The following is a 21,923-nucleotide window of genomic DNA, read 5'->3' as shown; positions in this document are numbered from 1 at the left end:
AAGGTTGTGTCTTTGTTGGTGCTGTAAGCATGTTTTTTACAAAATATATTTCATTATGTATATGACAGTATTTAATCACTTTACTCATATATGCAAACAGTACATAGCAAAAATATTTACACTAAGTAACTAAGTACTAAATATAACCTTCAAAAACATGTAAGGTTTGCTGCTTAAAATAAAATAATAAAAAAGTTGGTCCCCGGAAGTAAGAAAAAGGGAAAAACCTAGGGAGGAGACAGTTGAGTTCCTTCCTCACCCACCAGTATAAAAAATATATGCATTGTATTGCTTTTCAGTCTGCTTTTTGCCTGTTCTTGAGCTGGCATTGTGTTGACTCACTTGGGCTTTGTTGCGACAATAAACTCCAGCTTACTTCATCCAGATCAACTGACTGCTGGATCTTTTTTTTTTTTTATACTATTATAATTGTAGTTATCGCTTATGTTTGACCACTAAAGTGTGATAGGCATCCACAGTGGAAGTAAAAAAATCTCCCACACTGTTCATACTGTATGGATGAGTGAGTGAAAAATGCCCAGGAAATGCTGCTGTGAATCAAGCACATCTCAGTACACAATATTTTTTTGAAGTCTGCATCAGCTCATGATTTGCACCCTGAAATTAAGAGAAAACAAACGTTTATCTGACACATAAAACAGAAACATAATCAAGTTACAATTTTAGAGCAATTTTTTAAGACAAAAATTCCCATAACTCAGTGAATATGAACACTTAAAAATCACTAGCTTTTAATAGAGAATACTTGTCTCTGGGCAAAGTACTGTATTACATTCAATTACCTTTTGTCTACATGTAGTAAGCCATTTAATTTCCTGTATATTGCTAATGCCTGCAAATAAATTGCATAAACTCTTGCCTTTACGTTGTATTCTGGATTTTGAATGCTATTTTGGGTTATACTGCCTGTTTTAAATAAAACTCCCTTGACCTGCAACTTCCCTCTAGTTACATAATAAAAATAAGGCCGGGGTATTTAAACATTTTGTTCAAAATAAGCTTAAAAAATTATAAAAGAACATTGTAAAAACAATTATGTACATCTGTAGTGCATGTTTATCTGTCATATTTAAAAATCACCTTGAGTTCTACGGTCAAGACCGAAGAACTTCTCATTTTTTGAGTCTTGGAATTCATTCCCAGACAGATCCAGGTTTCTCAGGTATAAGGAATTTGATCTCAGAGCTGAAGTCAGAGCAGCACCACCCTTAACTGACACGCCACAATCACACAACCTGCAAAGAAACAATAACACACTCTTCACTCTCTCTGTTAAAACTGTTTAAATGTTTAAACACACATAATAAAGAACTTAATCGCACATAATCACTAAACTAATATATATATATATATATATATATATATATATATATATACAGTATACACTGTATATATAAAAGAAAAAGGATGATCGGATGACTGCTAGACACAAGTGGTGGAGAAAGAGGGAGAGGTCCTGGAAGATGGTCAACCAAGATGTAGGGCCATTTTTAATAATTAAAAATTGTCGGCTCTACTGAGGCGCTGCATGTGGCGTTAGGAGCAGTGCGAACTGTTGGTGGTACCGGTAACTCAGATTGAGAAGACAATACACCTCATGCACACTCAACCCCGTTGACGAATCACCTCTAGGTCCAAACCACAAGCAAGAAAATAATTGACCACTTCCAGAGACCGAGACTAGCAGAGGAAAAGAGCTTCTGTCAGTAATGCCCTGCTTCAAAGGGTCAACAGAAGCCGCTGCCCAGGTCAACGCACTCTGCCATGTGTCACTGCACAGTCGAGTGCCTCTCTGCCATCTGGGAACTGCCTAAACCTGCACATGAAACCCTCTTTTTATCCTTCCCGTCTTTTCATTAATTCCTCCCTCCTCAGTTCATCTTTTCTCATTATCCTTAATAAAACTACCCCTTTCCTGTAAGACCTCGTCTCGTGTCTGTGTGTCTATGGTGCCACCCGAGTCAAAGATCTTATAATGTCTCGAAATAGTTCTCATTTCTGATCAAATGTTTTTGGTAGTAAGCATCTTACCTCAGTACCTCCAGTTTACAATGGGGATTCTTTAGAACAGCAGAAAGACACTGCACTCCTGAGTCTTTGAGTTTATTCCAAGAGAGATCCAGTTCTCTTAGGTGTGAGGGGTTTGATTTCAGAGCTGAAGTCAGAGCAGCACAGCCTTTATCTGAGATATGACAACCACCCAATCTGCAGACAAACAATGACACAATTTACTCTCTCAGGTCAGGACACACAGATCTTCAAAGCAGGAGCTTTTTCATCAGAGACACACTTCCCTCTTTAATCTTTATGAAATACAGCACCTTATAACTAATAACTAATACATAACTTAAAAAAAATACTTTTTTTATTTTGGTTAAGGTTGTTTTGAGCAGGGTGGATGGGCAAATGCATACCACACTGTTTAGATATTCATTTGTAAAATTTTGAAAACCATTTATCATTTTCCTTCCACTTCATAATCATGTGCCACTTCATGTTGGTCTATCACAAAAAATCCCCCAAAAAATACATTTACGTCTGTGGTTGTAACTGTATACTGTATGTGGCAAGAGCAAGATGAAAACCATTAAGAAATAAAACACTGAAATGTCAGATAGTGAAAGGCCACAGGGCCAGTACATGGCAGAGGGTGAGATCACATTTGAAACATACTTCATTACGCAGATTAACTTGCTTCTTAAAAAGACTAAAGGAAAAAGTAATTTAACTAGCCTCTCTCTCTTCCACATTCTTTTTCTCTCTCTTCTTGCAGCACAGAAAAGAAATCTGGGCTTACAAAAATTGTTTGTTTTGTGTCATATACAATTCATAATATTATAGCAAATGGTAAATATGTCATACTGTGGGGTAGATCATGTGACTCTCAGAGAGATGATCCTACAGTACCTCAGTGTCTCCAGTTTACAGTGAGGATTCTCCAGTACAGCCGAGAGACTCTTCACTCCTGAGTCTCCGAGTTCATTCCAAGTCAGATCCAGTTCTCTCAGGTGTGAGGGGTTTGAGCTCAGAGCTGAACTCAGAGCAGCACAGCCTTCATCTGAGATATCACAATCACACAACCTGCAAAGACACAAATTGTGTGCATATTAATTGCATAGGTTACTTGAACTTTTGTGTTTAAATATACACTGTAAAAAATAAATCATGAGGCTTGTAATTTTCATTAAAAAAATTGATGTAATTATTAAAAATAATGTGCATATTTCATAAAAAAATGGTTTTCTGTGTTTCTTATAATATATTGAGGACCTTTCACTAATAAAATTAGAAAATAAATTTTAAGGAAATGAGTGCAATTTTTAGGCTTAATTTAAGAAACCATTTAGGCAAAAATGGTGGAATTGCGGAAAAAGGCCTTATATTTATTTTTTATTTATTTTTTAGAAAATTGGCCCATTTATCCGGGTTTTATTGAGTCACCTTCATTTGAATCTCAAGAACAGCAGTGGTCAGACGCCATTTTGAAGGAGCAGACGAACAGTGTAAAATGTTAAGAAGTAAGTTAAGCCCCTTACTAATTTTTATATTTTATTTTGATTTCTTAAATAAGCTCCTTTCTTGCACTAGTGTCAGCAATATAAATAAAAAAAATAATAAACATTGTGAACATTTCTGAAAACATGTTGTCCGCCATTAGCATACTTTTTGTTGTGTGAGTTTGTTGTAGTGTCTCCACAGTTCACTGAAACAAGTTTTGGAGAGTTGGTGTTTTACAAAGATATGAACCTAGAAATGGTTTACTGTACAAGTTCTCTCAGGTTTTAGTACAGACTGACTATTCCAACAAAAAAGGATGTTAGCATATACTGTAATGCTAAACAGTTGATTTCAATGGCATGGAAATTGTCACTTACAAACTGTTTTCCAAATTGTTTTACAGATCTTAAAACTGCTATAAATGTTATTTACACTATTTTACACAGTGTTTAATATTTTGATACCAGTGAAGTATGAAATAAAAGCATGTTTAACACCAAAATGCATGATGTATTCATTTCACTAGAAAATGTTTTTTTTATATTATTAAGTAATTTTCCCAAATACATATGAGTACCTTGTGTTTTATCTGCTTAAACGAAAAATAATTATTCTACTAATAATGTTAACATCATCATGTGTCTGGCTAAATAATTTAGGATGTTTTACATAATTTATTTAGGTAGATTCTGCTAGGGGGAAAAATCTAGCCGTACAATACTTAAAAATAATATGCGTCTGGCTAAAAAATTTAGGCTTAGAAACTGCTTAAAAATAATACGTGCAATAGTGTTACCATATTTTTTTAAGTAGATAGCACATAAGATTTTTTACAGTGTACTGTAAAATTTTAATTTCTTCTTTTTATTAATTTTTTATTATAGGGCGGAATAAGGGCTGGAGCATACCCTCTCTTTACCATTAGGCAGACAACCAGCCTCTATAAAATGCTGTCTTGACAGCACAGACAATTAGGCTTTTCTAAAATGCTATAATAGCTAATCTGGTTTCTCTGGTTTCTCTTTCCTCACCAAATATCATGGACTGTCCCTGTGTCCTGTTCGAGCAAAAGGTGCTTGAGGTAAAAAAAAAAAAAAAAGAAGTACAAAGAAAACCAATTTGATTAGTTCTTTTGGCTCAAATAATCTCTTATATGCTACTAAAACATTGGTGAATGAGGCCCTGTGTGCATGTTTGTTTGTGTGTGTCAACATTGGTCAATCCAAAAAAACAACAACATGTTTTAAAATTATTTAACCACTTATTGATAAATACGACCCCAGTTCCAAAAAGATAGAACAGGGCCAGTTTAAGAGTAATAATGTGACAAGCAATTTATATTTTTATCTCATTATACACCTGAGCAGTTGAGGGTTCAGGGCCTTGCTCAAGGGACCAACAGTGGCAAATTGGTGATGCCGGGGTTTGAACCTTGGACCTTCTGATCATTAGCCCAATGCCTTAACCACAACTAACCCATTACCATTAACACTATTTAAGGAAGCCACAGATCAATACTGTCCAGAGGACCATCCAAGCTGCTATCAGCATCAGCTCTAAAAGCCATCATTAGTCATGGTATGAAGGTGTGCCGGTGCCTGTGGCAATGCGGAAATTAAATATGTTAGGGCACATGTATATGTTAGGGCACAATTAATGCAGTAAAATATGTTCTTTTTTAAACAACATACGCTGCTATCCAAACACTATATTTTTTCCAAAACCCTAAAAAAAGGCACTTTCTGGAAGGTTTGCGTCCCGTACAGCTTGCATAAAACTATCACAAAATTTCATAAAAAGAACATAATAACAACAATCAAACATGGTGGTGGTAGTGTGATGGTTTCAGCTTCAGGACCGGGACAACCTGCCATAATTGATGGAACCATGAATTCTGTGCTTCGCTTGAAAATCCTCAAGAAGAATGTCTGCCTATCAGTTTGTGACCTCATGCTCAAGTGCACTTGGGTTATGCAGCAGGACAATGATTCGAAACACACCCACAAGTCCACCTCTGAATGGCCAAAAAATAAAAATAATAAAGTAAGGTTTTGGAGTGGCAATCACTGAAATGTGGTAAATCTGATTGAGATCCTTAAACAGGCCATCCATCCTTGAAAACCTTCCAAAATGGCTAAATTAAAACAATTCTGCAAAGACAAAATTTCTTCACAGTGATGTGAAAGACAGATTGCCAGTTATCACAAACATGTGATTGCAGTTGTTGCTGCCAAGGGTGGCACAACCAGTTATTAGGGGAAATAACTTTTTTATATAGGGCCAGGAAGGTTTGGACAGATTTTTTTTTTCTTAATAAATGAAATGATCATTTAAAAATTGCATCTTGTATTTTCCTCTGGTTATCTTATAAAGATAAAGATTCAAGTGAGATTCAAGAGAGCACAAACAATCTTTTACAACAAAACCCTGAAATCATCAAGAGCACCAGATTTCTTGTGGTTACCTGGAAGAGAACCTCAACTGGTCTCTGAACACAACTGCACTGTCTTGTATTGCACGTCCCTGCAAATAGAGTAGTTTATCTAAAGTGGTTTATTTATGCTTGAGTAGTTTTTAATTAAGCACCTATATTACCCTGAAAACCTGAATAAGGATCTCAGTTCTTTAAAGTTACAAGGTACATTATGTTGTGTAAAGTGACAAGTTATGTATGTACAGTATGTACAGTATGTAATGTTTTAAGGGCTTGCACTATCAGTTTGGGATACTGTACCCTCGGGTATCTGACTAATCTCTTGAAGAATTCGCAGAATTTCTCTGGAAAGACCTTTAACCAATACTCTTTCAAACGATTTAAAACATGCATTAACCTCAACACATATTCTTCAAGCTTCTTAGAAAAAGTATGATGTTAACAGGAAATACCTAAGGACCTGAGTGTACTCTGGGCATTTGTAATGCACTGAGGAACGCAGTTAAAGTCCCAATAAGGCAGACAAAAACTTTAGATTTACAAGACTCTTTTACCTTGATTTGGTAGTACACTAAGGCTAGTTAAGAACTGAAAACAAATGAGGCTTAATTAAGGACTGGGAACAATCTAGGCTTGGAGAAAACTCTCTGAAAAGCATTTATCTCACCAATTCCATTTATGAGTAAGCACAACTGGTATCTGATATGGTGCGTCTATAAGTAGTTCAAGGAGACATGCTTTCACCAGAGAAATCCCTGGCAGTAATTACAAACAGTATTGTTGGAGAATGAAAGATTGCTTGGTAGTGAAAACCAACCGCACTGTCTCTGTTTTGCTTGTTCCTAAGCTCAAGAATTTTCAGCAGTGTCTTACAGTCAATAATTTTATGATAGCTGCTGCATCTTAGAAGCTTTACCACAATACAGTAATTCACATAAAGTACATTAATTTTTTGGTACCAATAAGTACCAATGACTGAGATATCCGGAACTAATAGCACAGGTGTTGGCACTTCCACTTCAACCTCATGGAACCTTCTGGGAAATACAACATTTAGCCTAATAAATCCTAAATATAATACAGATTGACCTTTAACTCTTTTAGTTTGCAGTAAAACCCCAATTCCAAAAAAGTTGGAAAAGTATGGAGACTGGCAATAAATAAAAATGATTTCCTTAGGACATTTTACAATGGTTTATGATCTTTGCATCTCAATGCAATGTCCACATGTTGGTGGTGTTTAGGGAGCACTGCCTAGAGATTTGCATGAGTCAAATATCTCTCATTTTAAACGGTCCACTGATTTGTGTTCTGTGGTTTATTTACAGCCACTTACAGTTCACAGATCACCTGCTAAGTGTAAATGATGGATAGAATATATACAGTAGAGTAACTGTAAACACTGTAGTGATAAATAAGAAGGCCTGCATCTAACAGAGTTCTTGCACCATTCTTTGTTGATCTAAGCACACAAATCACCATCACAAGCCTTGTTGCACAAAGCTGTTTTACTCAGCATGAAACAAAGCTAGCCCATTAGCTGAATTGCAGCCTAGGAAACTCGTTGGAGATGTCTGGTGGTGGTGGACATGAAGAAGCATTGTTCATGGAGCATTTAGGATGTACGTTAGCACTATTTGTGATCCAGAGTGGATACTGCATGTTGGATGTTCGCTTCTAAATTAACTGATGATGTCTTCGATGGTTCCAGTGCTTATGGGAAACTTTCCCTATAGCACCACAAAGACTGAATACATAAACACTATAATCATATCAGAAAAAAAAACATGAACTTCTCAGGATATTTTATGCTAAGCCTAAAATTTCTGCCTCAGTCCCACTATTAGAGAATGTGTCTTATCGATAAATAGGTCATGTGACTCTCAGAGAGATGATCTTACCTCAGTGTCTCCAGTTTACTGTGAGGATTCTTCAGTACAGCAGAGAGACTCTTCACTCCCGCATCTCTGATTTTATTTCTAGTCAGATGTAGTAATCTTAGATGTGAGGGGTTTGATCTCAGAGCTAAAGTCAGAGAAGCACAGCCTTCATCTGAGATATCACAGTCATACAACCTGCAGAGAGACAATGGCACTTCACATAGAGACAATTTCTCAGTTCAGGACACACAGATCAGGAACTATTTTTATCAGATATCATATCATATGTTTACTTTATACTTTGTGCTATGGACATAATTATATGTTGATCCAAAGTTAGGCATAAAGCAGACCCAAGAGTGAATTTCACAAGTTACAACACATTTTGTGAGGGGAGAGCTACCCTATTGTCAATGGCATCATTTCCTTCACTTTTTATATAAATTCAGCTAATGCATGCAAAGAGAGAGAGCCAAATTCTTTACCATTGGATAGTTCAGATATAATTAATAATATAATTATAATTCTTTCCATTAAAATGCTGATTGATGAATAAAAAAAAAGTAAACAAAACAGAAAACGTTACAAACAAGTTACAATGCATTTTGTTAAGGGAGCCCTACTCTTACTTTGTTGTTACCATATGCAATTAAAGAAAGACCCAAATTCTCCTTACCACCAATTACAGTAGTTGAGGGGTCAGTCCTTCGAATGACTTTCAGATTGGCTGTATTGAAGGTAAAAAGTATGGAGGACTAAACATGACATATACTGAACAAAAATATAAACGCAACACTTTTGTTTTTGCTCCCATTTTTAATGAGATGAACTCAAAGATCTGAAACGTTTTCTACATAAACAAAATAACCATATCTCTCAAATATTGTTTACAAATCTGTCAAAATCCGTTACGATAAAGAACTGGAGTCAAGTCGAGACCCCAATGAGGACGACGAGCATGCAGATGAGCTTCCCTGAGACAGTTTGTGCAGAAATTCTTTGGTTATGCACTCCGATTGTTTCAGCAGCTGTCCGAGTGGCTGGTCTCAGACGATTATGGAGGTGAACATGCTGAATGTGGAGATCCTGGGCTGGTGTGGTTACACGTCGTCTGCGGTTGTGAGGCTGGTTGGATGTACTGCCAAATCCTCTGAAACACCTTTGGAGACGGCTTATGGTAGAGAAATGAACATTCAATGCACGAGCAACAGCTCTGGTGGACATTCCTGCTGTCAGCATGCCAATTGCACGCTCCCTCAAAACTTGCGACATCTGTGGCATTGTGCTGTGTGATCACACTGCACATTTTAGAGTGGCCTTTTACAGGTGGCCAGTCTAAGGCACATCTGTGCAATAATCATGCTGTCTAATCAGCATCTTGATATGGCACACCTGTGAGGTGGGATGGATTATCTCGGCAAAGCAGAAGTGCTCACTATCACAGATTTTGACAGATTTGTGAACAATATTTGAAAGATATGGTTATTTTGTGTATGTAGAAAATGTTTCAGATCTTTTAGTTTATCTCATAAAAAATGGGAGCAAAAACAAAAGTGTTGCGTTTATATTTTTGTTCAGTATAATTATAAATAAACAAATAAATAAATGTGTGAATAAATAAGTAAATATAGAAATAAATAAAGGTGCCCTACAGCCCAATCCCGGCCCTGGGACCGCCTACCTTATCAGCATACAGTGACAAAGAAATGTAGAAATGTGAAAATGCAGAAATAAAGAAATGTAGAAATGTGAAAATTCAGAAATAAATAAATCTTAAAATATGTTAATAAACAAAAGTAGGAATATATTTAGCAATTTTCCAGGGCTTATTGTATTTATGTATTTATTTATTTCTATATTTACTTATTTATTAACATTATAATTATTATTTTATTATAATTAACATTATAATTATTAAATTATTTATTTATAATTATGTCATGTTTAGTCCTCCATAAAAAATGTGTGGTAAAACCTGTTTGCAGTAAGTTACACACAATAGGGGGTGCTACTGTGTAATTTGTACACCTACATTTTTAGATAGTTCTTTGTTTTATTTAACTTATTGTCATTTTTTTTATTTACAATTTGTACATTTTGATTATTACTGTAGTAGTACTATTTAAACTATAAGTTTATTTTAGACTCTATTGTTTTTAAATACAAGTTAAAATAAATATGACAGGCAAGTGTGTGTGTGTGTGTGTGTGTGTGTGTGTGTGTGTGTGTGTGTGTGTGTGTGTGCGTGTGTGTGTGTGTGTGTGTTGGTAAAAACACTATAGAAATTCATAAAGTTGAAATTCTCATTCTATGATGAACAAGGATTTATTATATCTATTTAACCCTAACTAAACTCTAACTTTAGTTTCACAATTGCAGATTATGTTACAGGGAGCTGGTCATGTGACTCTCAGAGAGATGATCTTACCTCAGTGTCTCCAGTTTACAGTGAGGATTCTCCAGTAAAGCCACAAGACTCTTCACTCCTGAGTCTCCGAGTTTATTCATAGACAGATCCAGTTCTCTCAGGTGTGAGGGGTTTGATCTCAGTGCTGAACTCAGAGCAACACAGCCTTCATCTGAGATATCACAATCACACAACCTGCAGAGACACAATGACAAACTCTTCATTTTCTTAGTGGAAGACAAACAGGTGATATAAAGTTCTTTAACAGACATTAAACCTGTCTTAATTCCTGTTTGTGTCTAAGGTGGCCAAATCCATATGCTTTAATTCATGCAAGACCACAATAATGTACAGTAGGTCCAATTTCTAAGAAACCTTTTATCTTTTATGCTGCTCCCACAGATTTACAGACAATGCCCTTCTTTCCGCCAAACTCATCATTAAGGTCAATAATTAACCAAAGAACTCAAAGAGTTAATTCCTAGACAGATCCAGTTCTCTCAGATGTGAGGGGTTTGATCTCAGAGCTGATGTCAGAGCAGCACAGCCTTCATCTGAGATATCAGACTTATAAAACCTGCAGAGAGACAATGACATTTCACAAAGAGACAATTCACTTTCCCAGGACAGGACACACAGATTAGTAACTATTTTTATCAGATACTCACTGCAATCTTTAATCATTTTGAAATACAGCAAATTAGTCATTAACTATAATCCGAGGAAAGAAAAAAATTGTTTGTTGTGTTTGAGAGGTGTGTGTGTGTGTGTGTGTGTGTGTGTGTGTGTGTGTGTGTGTGTGTGTGTGTGTGTGTGTGCAAATATGTTGGACTGATGCATTAAACCAGAAAAGTCAAAACAGCACAGCCTTTATTAGAGATATCACAATTATACAACCTACAGGGTGCTAGTTTAAACAGAATAAAATCCTCATCCAAACAACAGGGTAGAGATAATACGCTTACAAAATAAGTAATACACGCTACTCCAGATTGTCTGTCTTCATGTGTCGCATATATTTGTTCATATTGCATATTGATTAGAGTAACTTGACTGAGTTGCATGGGATATGTTGTATACAGCTGTCGAAGTAGTAATATCTTGGTCCCTACTTCCTCTTCCTCTTCCTGCTTGGTCATCCCAGCATAGTTAGGATTTCTGCACTTAGTAAATAGTGATGAGGCAACTTTGAGCACTGGTTCACTCTATTCACTTCTAATGGAAGTAGATAGGAGGCATTTTTGCAAAAGTATCCATACCTCTTGAACATTACCACATCTTGAAATTTATTTTATTGGGATTTTATGTACCAATACAAAAAGGCAAATAAGAAAAATGATAAGTCTTTTTTAAACTTCTTTTACTAAAAAAAAATATGAAAAGTGTGGCATGCATTTGTATTCATCCCCCCTGAGTCAATACTTTGTAGAACCACCAAATGTCTTTACAAGATTGGTACCTTAAATCAGTGTTTTGTCAGTAACATACAGTCAGTATTTTGCTCCTCTGAGTTGCCTTTCTTCACTCTTACATTTTTTATGTCTGCAATTTTCCAGTTGATGATAGCTCATAGATTTACAGTGTCAGTGAGTACATCTTTCTGGTTTAAATGTGCAGTATGTACAGTATTTTTTTTTTATATCAGTAATTTGTTTTATTTTATCGTCTTAAGGGAGAAATGTTCCGTTTCAAGGTGGTTATGGGTAAATTTGAAGGCTTGAAGAAAGTTCTTTTAAACTGTAAGCTGCTCTTTCAGTTAATCAAGATTTCTTTAACAAGTCTTATTTAGGAGAAGGTCATGTGACATAGCCAGATGACATGTACTTTATTACGCAAATTAACTTGCTTCTTAAACTTCTTCTTTGTTTTTCGGCTATTCCTTTTCAGGGGTCACCACAGCAAATCATCTGCCTCCATCTAACCTTATCCTCTGCATCCTCTTCTCTCACACCAACTAAATTTGTCTTCTCTCATTACATTCATAAATCTCCTCTTTGGTCTTCCTCTAGACCTCCTGCCTGGCAGTTCCAACCTCAGCATCCTTCTACCGAAATATTCACATATTTAACTAGCCTCTCTCTCTTCCACATTCTTCCTCTCTCTTATAGCAAATAGTAAATGTGTTATACTGAGGGATAGGTCATGTGACTCCCAGAGAGATGATGATTTTACCTCAGCGTCTCCAGTTTACAGTGAGGATTCTCCAGTACAGCAGAGAGACACTTCACTCCTGAGTCTCTGAGTTCATTCCAAGTCAGATCCAGTTCTCTCAGGTGTGAGGGGTTTGAGCTCAGAGCTAAAGTCAGAGCAGCACAGCCTTCATCTGAGAGATCACAATCACGCAACCTGTAGAAAAAGACAATGACACTCTTTATTCTCTCAGTTCAGGACACACAGATCATTGACTGCACTCTTTAATCACTACGAAATAAATCACTACACAAAACCTTAGTCTTAAACAAATGAGACTGATAACTATATAGCATGACTTTTTTATACTGAAAGGACATTAAACTGGTTCCAGTGGGAATTTACTTATATCTTTTCACCATGTTTCTTTTCTCTTTTCTTTTCCCTTTCTTTTTTTTCCTTATACTGGAGTGGCATACATCCGTTCTTATACCAGGTCTAACTAATTTCAGCATGCCAAGTGCAGTCTAGGGGGCTTATAGAGACCTTATATATTCCCCTTGCTTGCCTCTATGACAGTGGCGCCTAGTGACCAAAAGTGAGGTTGGCTGCAGATCTGCCCTTATGGAAATCCACAGGGTAACTGCCTGCAAATGCGTAACTACAGTAACTCCAGTAATATTGTTATCTGATCATTAGAGGTCAGTTTAACTACTGTGCACTGCTACTATTAGAGAATGTGTCTTACTGGAGAGTAGGTAATGTGACTCTTAGATAGATGATCTTACCTCAGTGTCTCCAGTTTACATTGAAGATTCTCCAGTCCAGCAGAGAGACACTTCACTGCTGTGTGTGTGAGTTTATTGCAAAACAGATCCAGTCCTCTTAGATTGGATAATTCAGAGCTGAGCACTGAGGCCAGAGCTGCACAACCTTTTTCAGTTAGGCTACAATGATTAATACTAAAACAAATAATAAAAAAATCATAATGCAAAGGGAGTCTGACAAATCCTGATGCAACACTATGAAACAAAACAACAACATGAAAATTGTCACTGTCAAATTAATTATGGACCTGATTGTATGCACTCATTCTAATGGAACCATTTTATTCTACCAGCTTTTCTCTAGATCTGTATCATTATGCTACACAAACAGATTTTTTTGGTAACCAATTAATTTACAATTGCAGCAAATGCAACAATTGCAAAAGTCATCTAGATGGTGTGCCACCAGTCTTGGAGTATCAGTGCAATGTAACAGTCAAAGGTATATGGACCCCTGACCAGTATGTTCATATGTGGTTCTTTTTTAGGATATTGCTATAAATTCGGAAGCACACAGTTGCATCTAATGTCTCCATATGCTGTAGACTTACAATTTCCCTTAACTGGAACAAACCTGTTTCAAAATGATGATACCCCTGTACATCAAGATGCACAACACAACATGTTGTATTGAGTTTGCAGCAAAATAACTTGAGTGTCCTGCACAGCGCCTGGACCTCAACCCTCCTGAACCCCTTTGGGATAAACCACAACTGGAGCTTTCTCAACATCAGTGCCTGAGCTCACCAATGCTGTTGTAGCTGAATAAACGCAAATCCCCATCGCCATGCTCTAACATAATACAACTCTTATGTTAAGTGCTTATGAAGTCATATGAAGTCTTGCACCTTGCAACTATGTTGTAAGAATTGTAACAATTATACTCAGCATTACTTACTCAGCTTTTCTGGATGCTGCAACCACAGGCAGGAGATTAATAAGAACATCATCTGATTTATTGCGTTTGTTGGTATATTTATTAAGGACAAACCCATCCTGTTCTTGCATTAATGTCAGAAGCACAAACACCACCGCTGACCACTGAGAAGGAGATAGTTCAATTTGTTGTAAATTTCCAGATTGCAAATATTGTTGGATTTCCTCAACTAGAGAATAATCTTCCAGTTCATTCAGACAATGGAACAGATTGATGGATTTCTCTGTTGAGGGATTCTCTCTGATCTTCTCCTTGATGTAATTAACTGTTTCTTGGTGACTGTAAGAGCTTTTTCCTGTGTGTGTCACAATGGTTTGTAAGAGCATTTGATTGGACTCAAGCGAAAGGCCCAGAAGAAAGCGAAGGAAAAGATCCATATGTCCATTATCACTTTGTAAAGCCTGATCTATGGCACTCTTATGTAAATCTAAAATTGTAATGTGTCCTAGCAGCATCCAGATTATAGAAAACAGACTCTGCTCAAGAACATTTTTGTTTTCGTTCATGAAGGTTAGGTGCACATACAGAGCTGCAAGGTGCTCCTGAATGCTCAGATGAACAAAGCAGTACACTTTACTCTGGTAAAGCCTAAACTCCTCCCTAAAGATGTGTACACACACCTGAATAAACTGATGCTTCTGTCACATCAATGCCACATTCCTTCAGGTCTTCCTCATAAAAGATCAGGTTTCCTTTCATCAGCTGATGAAAAGCCACTTTCCCCAGTTTCAGAACCATTTTATTATCTGCCTCTCTGCTCTTTGGGCACCTTTTCTTTATGATGTTTGTCTGAATGATGAGGAAGTGTGTGTACATTTGAGTCAGTGACTTAGGGATTTCTCGACTCTCTGCTTCACCCAACATTCTCTCTAGAACAGTGGCTGAAATCCAGCAGAAAACTGGAATGTGGCACATGATGTAGAGGCTTCTTAATGACTTCAGGTGTGTGATGATTCTGTTGCTCAGGCTTTGATCACTGATCCTCTTTCTGAAATATTCCTCCTTCTGTGGGTCACTGAACCCTTGTACCTCTGTGACACGGTCGACACACTCAGAGGGGATTTGATCAGCTGCTGCTGGTCTGGAGGTGATCCAGATGAGAGCAGAGGGAAGCAGATTCCCTTTGATTAGGTTTATCAGTAGTACAGGCACTGATGCTGATTCAGTTACATCACACAATCTATCTGTGTTCTGAAAATCCAGAGGGAAACGACACTCATCCAAACCATCAAAAATGAACAGAACTTTGCCCAAGCAGGAAATGTTTTTTTTTTTTTTTATCCATTTAAAAAATAATTGAAGGAGCTCCATTAGACTGAGTTTTTTATCCTTCATCAAATTGAGCTCTTTGCAAGGAAGTGGAAATATGAGATAAACATCCTGATTTGTTTTCCCTTCAGCCCAGTCTAGAATGAATTTCTGCACAGAGACTGTTTTTCCAATGCCAGCAACTCCCTTTGTTACAACGATCCTGATTGGTTTGTCTACTTTAGATAAGGGCTTAAAGATCTCACTGCATTTAATTGGTGTTTCCTCTGTTGCTGCTCTCCTGGATGCTGCCTCGATCTGTCTCACCTCATGTTCATTATTGACTTTCCCACTGTTGCCTTCTGTGATGTAGAGCTCTGTGTAGATCTTACTGAGAAGTGTTGGGTTTCCTTGGTTTACCATCTCATTTAAATTCTGAAACTTCTGTATCAGAGTTAATTTGCATTTATCCTGAAGATGAGGTTCAGTAGATAAAGATCTACATCTGTAAAATGGTAAAAAATTTGCATGGTAACCTCATCATCTGCAGAAATACTTAACCCAAATTGATTGTATAATAATATATACTGCAATACAACTGTCATAAAAAGTCTTACCCTGTGTCTGTAATTAGGATATTCTGTTCTGCTTTCTCTCTTGCATGCTGTAGGACCCTAAAACAGAAAGGTTTAAATATTATGTACTTGCGCATTTTATTACCCCATTATCCACATTACTTAAAATGGTCTGATTATGGTTTAATCTGCAGCCATTACCTCAAAAAGAATAACCAAATTATTTAGAAAATTTGACTAAACCTGATTGAGACAAATGCCACTTACCAATGACTTTTTTTTTTTTAACAATCCTACATTTGCACATTTACACATTTACACATATTGCTGGCCTCAGGTATTTATCAAGCCATATTTGACAAATACAAGTCAAGAGCTTCAGTTAATTTTCAAAAAAACAAAACAAAACAAAAAAAAACATTTAAATGGGAAAAAAACATGATCTCTGACCATGGCATGGATGTTGGTGCCGGATGGCACAGACCAGGTCACATTTTCCCCAAGCTTTTGTGCCAAATGTAGCCAGCTTTAACTCTTCTGAGAAGGCTTTCCACAAGGTTTAGGAATGTCTATAGGAATTTTGACCATTCTTCTAGAAGCGCATTGTTGAGGTCAGACATAATTGTTGGACGAGAAGGCCTGGCTCTCAGTCTCCACTCTAATTCATCTCAAAGGTGTTCTATTGGGTTGAGGTCAGGACTCTGTGCAGGCCAATCAAGTTTTTTGGACCTTGGACCTTGCTTTGTAAATTATTGATCAGTCATGTTGGAACAGGAGGGGGCCATCCTTAAACTGTTTCCACAAAATAGGAAGCATGAAGTTGTCCAAAATGTCTTCGTATGCTAAAGCATTAAGAGTTCCTTTCACTGGAACTAAGGAGCCCAATCTAAACTCCTGAAAAATAACCCAACATTATAATCCCCCCCCCCCCCTGGTCTATTCTCCTGGCAACCCAGACTCGTCTATCAGATTGCCAGACAGAGAAGCATGATTCGTCACTCCAGAGAACATGTCACGATTGTAGTCCGGGGTAGCGTGCTTTACACCACTGCATTTATTGCTTTGCATTGCACTTGGTGACGTAAGGCTTGGATGAACCTGCTCACTCATGGAAACCCATTCTAAGAAGCTCTCTATGCAAAGTTCTTGAGCTAATCTGAAGGCCACATGAAGTATGACCCCGCTCTGTGATTTTACAGTACATAGCCTACCACTTTGTGCCTGAATTGCTGTTGTTTCAATCGCTTCCACTTTGTTACAGTACCACTAACAGTTGACTGGGAAATGTTTAGTAGCGACATTCGACAGTCCTGAAAAACCTGAATTCAAAGATACTTTTGGCAATAAGTAAAGTGTATTCAGCAGTTGAACCAGCTCTTGAGGCACTCTTAATTATGCCATGGTTCATAATTTTCTTTTCTGATTTTAAAATTTAAATATAAACTAAATCTCTTGTTACCTATCTGTATTGTATTGTGCTGCTGTCATATGCTGAGATAAATAAATGTGCAGTTTTACAGTTGTTCCATCATTAGTGTCTATATTAATAATCGAACAACCCTTTTGTACCACAATATCTATATAAATATAATGGACATTTAACTATATATTTTTTTCAATTAAATAATTAACAGAGACATATTAGCTATTCAAATTAAATGCAAATGTTTTTACCCTTCTCCTGATGTGGATTCTCTCTTCTCCTTAAACCTTAGGGGCAAACCCATAGACCCATGACTCTTCATAAACACACAGCTGGGTACTGATGAGTCTGATCTCTTTATCTGGGTTTTACTGAGCGAGCACACACACACACACACACACACACACACACACACACACACACACACACAGAAACTATAATAAAATACTCTTATTGACCACTTAATCTGGGTTTTACTGCACAGAAACCTATAATCATAATAATTAAGTAAAAAGTTGAATTGTTTGTGAAAGAAATTGTAAGTATTGACTGTACATAATTGCTACCTGAATCCAGATGTTATTTATTTATTCTCTTTTTAAAATTAAATAATTAACAAAGACATATTAGCTATTCAAATTAAATGCAAATGTTTTTACCCTTCTCCTGGTGTGAATTCTCTCTTCTCCTTAAACCTTAGGGGTAAACCCATAGACCCATGACTCTTTATGGACACATAGCTGGATCCTGGTGAGTCTGATCTCTTTATCTGTGTTTCACTGAACACACACACACACACACACACACACACACAGAAACTATAATAAAATAATCTCAATAATATACAATGCATTTATGCATGTTTAGCCTAGGCCATTTGTGGTAATCAATAGAACACATAATATTAAAAAAATAATAATAAGAACATTAATTTTTGTCCCTTTAAAGGCTCATGATGCTGACTGATATCTGGGACCTCTGCTCTATTATTTACATAAAGACTTGCGTTCTCAATAAATATCTATACCTTAAATAAAAATAACTGCTTACCTCTTATTGAATTGTGGAGATCCATCAGGTTGATCGCGGTTAGAATTATTCATATTTCACTATTAGTAAAGAAAAAGTATTGGTTGAACAAACAAGTGTGAATGATAACTAATCTCTTTCCCTGGTATGCGTCACAGTCTACAGTCCAACATAGACGATTATGTATTTACGTCTTATGCACACATACACCAAATACACAAAATACATAGAATGTTTATTCTGGATATCAAAATAATATTGTGGCTATCTGACAGTGTTAATTATCCGAGATGTGTTAATTAAAGGGGTTATTCACTGTAATAATTAGTACAAACAGGATGCAAACCATTTTTTTTTGTAGAGAAGGGTATGCTGCATAAACTAATAAACATTATGGAGAACATCACATCCCCTTCCAAACCTATTGCTCAAACAGCAGAAGATTTTTCCAGTAGAAGATATTTTTAGGTCTATAATGATGAAGAACACTCCAGGAGGTCTTTCATGCCAACTGCAAATACACTCTACAATAACTCAGGAGAGAAATCTCCTTCTCTCACAAATAATTATGCACATGATCCTGAACATCCATTTTATACTTACAAGCCATCATATTAAACATATTAATATCTCCTGAGTGCACTTTGGTGTAAAGTCTATTTACATTATTCACCTGACTGCACTAATATGATCATATAGATTCATCTTATCAGTAAATCCTCCCACTTAGCACAGTTTTTAGATTCTTCACCAGACAGCACTGACAGACTGATGTGCAGTGTATCACAGTAATAAATATAGATATACAGTATAGGTTTATATATATATATATATATATATATATATATATATATATATATATATATATATATATATATAAAGTTCTCTACCTCACTGAGGATCGGGACAGGGCAAAGTGGGGAAAAAAGATGGATATGGTTATGAATGTTTAGCTCCTTAGCTCCTGTACAGTGTCCCTAACTCACCTCAGTAATGTCAGGGTGCCTCAGGAAACTGTGACTCGTGACTGCATCTCAATGAAGGTAAATTGCTGGCTCAACTTTAATTTTTATATTTATTCAGTCTCCAGAGTTTTTAAAAAACACAGTGTTACCTGTTGTCTTATCAAATACCTGTAAGAAATTGGGACAACAATACAGTATTATTCATTTATCTAGTTGATTTTTTTTTTTTACAGTGTAGTTGGTTGAAGGATATTTAAAACAAAACTTTGTCTCTGACTAGTGAAAAAAATTGGCCATCTGCCAAGCCATAGGAAACCATGAACAGCAGGTGGCGTCATTCTACCGAAGAATGAACAATGGTTGTCCTTTTGGGGATTTGCTTATTTACCTTTTGTAAATAAACCCTAAGCAAACGCACTTTTGGTCTCACCCCCTTTCTTTTTCACTCCTGTTACGGCCCGACTTAGACCAGGGTGTAACAATAGGTGAATGTAATTCTATAATATTTAATATGATATATTAAATATGATAATTTATACAGGTCTTCTTCTTCTTCTATAAATATATTATGTGAATAATAGCAATAATTGTAAAAAGAATAAAATAATTATTGTTGTTTTTAAGAATTAAATGTGAAATAAATAATGTTTAGGTTTTTTGTAGCTTCATTATTTATTGAATCAACTATAAAGTATGAACGGCCGGAACAAATGTGTTCGTCGTTGGCCGCATTTTCAACCTCTCCATTTGTTAAAAAGCCGATAAGATGACAACTTTGTGCTGAGGGGAAGAAATGGGAATAATGTGGAGGATCGGCTACACTACGGGTAACGCTAAGAAAAGGAAGATTAATAGCTAAAGAGTTTGTAAAACTTCATCTAGTATTTTACTTCCTGGTATTGTTTTATTCTGTGATCCTGCTGTGGGTAAGACAACGCTTTGGACGACGGTATACGACTTGTTAAAGCCATAGGAGGTAATCACTGTCAGACTTTTCTGAACTTGACCATGATTATTTATAATTTAACTGAGGAACAGAAATCAGTTTTAATACACCAGGATGTTGGAGTGTGACTCGGAGCGCTTGCCTTCCCCCTCTGCTCCTCTCTCCCTGTTCAACATTCACAGTGTTAATAGTCTCTACAACCAGCGCGGTATATAACCAACTGCATACGCAATTAAATCAATTATTTTTGCCTTAGAAGTAGTTTTAAATAGAGACAACTAGAATCCTTACCGTTGATAAAACAGCTTATGCAGGTATTTAAAATGGCGCAGTAGGAAACAAGGGCAGTTTCACTTCCACTTTTGCACTGCATTGCGTCGATTTAGAAGTTTTCACTAATACAAAACTTAAAAAAAGGTTTTTGAATGTTCCTTAATAATATTTATGATAACCACATGTTGTCACCATATTTTGCCACTAAATAAACATTAATTTAAAATAAAAAAAAATTACATTTGTTATAGTTGTAGGTATATTTATATAATTTGCATTATTTTTATTCAGTCATTTAGAAGAAACCGTTTGATAAAATAGTATATAATCATGTAATTGCTAAAGAAAGAAAGAAATATTGAGTTTTAAATTTAAGTTTATTTGTGTGTTTTTTACTTTCAGTTTTTAATTAAGTATTAGAAATGAGGCAAACAGTGGCGCGTGGTTAGCACTGTGTGCCCGTTACCATTAGGCAAAAGTAGGCGAGCGCCTAGAGCCCCGAACTGCCAGGGCCCCGTGACTCAGGGGCTTCGCACCCGTGGGGGATGTGGGTGTTTTAACACCCACACTTTTCAGGTGAGAGAGTTCAACACCCACACTTTTTCTACAGTTTTCCCGCAGTTTTGAACAAACGCCTTCGCATTCGCTCCTCCGTTTTTCTGGCCGCTCTACGCTCGCTTCAGCTCTCCTCTCCCCTCCCTCTCAAACATGACACCGGCTGATGATTGGCTGTTCTGCCTTAAGTCCTGCCTCTCTTGGTGTGTTATATTTATCGGTCAGCTCGTGCAGAGGAGGCGGGAACTTATGGTTGTTATGAATATTTACATCTCCGTTTTCCAGCTACTTTGAATGTTTATGCTTTTGAGGTTTTTAAACAAGCTTGATATATATTTGGGAAGATGTTCTGTTTATGTTTTCTTGACATGTCGAATGTTTTCTGTATTATATTTCGTTTTTTAGACTAATGGCAATTGCTAATTGGGATAGTGTTCAGTAGCTAACTTAGCTAAATTCGGTTATGTGTGTGGCATGCAATGCATAAAGTAACTGTAATGAAGAAAGCAGGAAATTGATGAGGAGGGACAAATTGACAATGTTTAGCAATTTATTTATGGGTTTATTGCCAGTGCAATTGATTTTGATATTTTGAGCATTGTTTGTTCTTAGCTGACCTGCCTGTTGTGTTTGATTGGATCTGTTGAGGAGAAAAAAGTGAGAAATAATGTCAGTTTTAGCTGTTGACTATGGAAAAATGTTATTTTAATGTGTGTATTATTTTAATGTTTAAAAACAGTAAATTATTTATACTATTATTTACATTATTATACTT

General features: G+C 36.4%; 1 pseudogene; it reads right to left on the bottom strand.

The window, feature by feature from the left end:
- Nucleotides 1–73: 73 nt before the first annotated feature.
- Nucleotides 74–20,649, bottom strand: LOC128518905 (NLR family CARD domain-containing protein 3-like; annotated as a pseudogene).
- Nucleotides 20,650–21,923: the final 1,274 nt, after the last annotated feature.

The sequence above is a fragment of the Clarias gariepinus genome, chromosome 3, assembly GCF_024256425.1.
Source record: "Clarias gariepinus isolate MV-2021 ecotype Netherlands chromosome 3, CGAR_prim_01v2, whole genome shotgun sequence".
In the NCBI taxonomy this organism is placed as follows: Eukaryota; Metazoa; Chordata; class Actinopteri; order Siluriformes; family Clariidae; genus Clarias; species Clarias gariepinus.
Note: the sequence above shows the minus strand (reverse complement) of the source record. Positions and strands in the feature narration are given on the sequence as shown.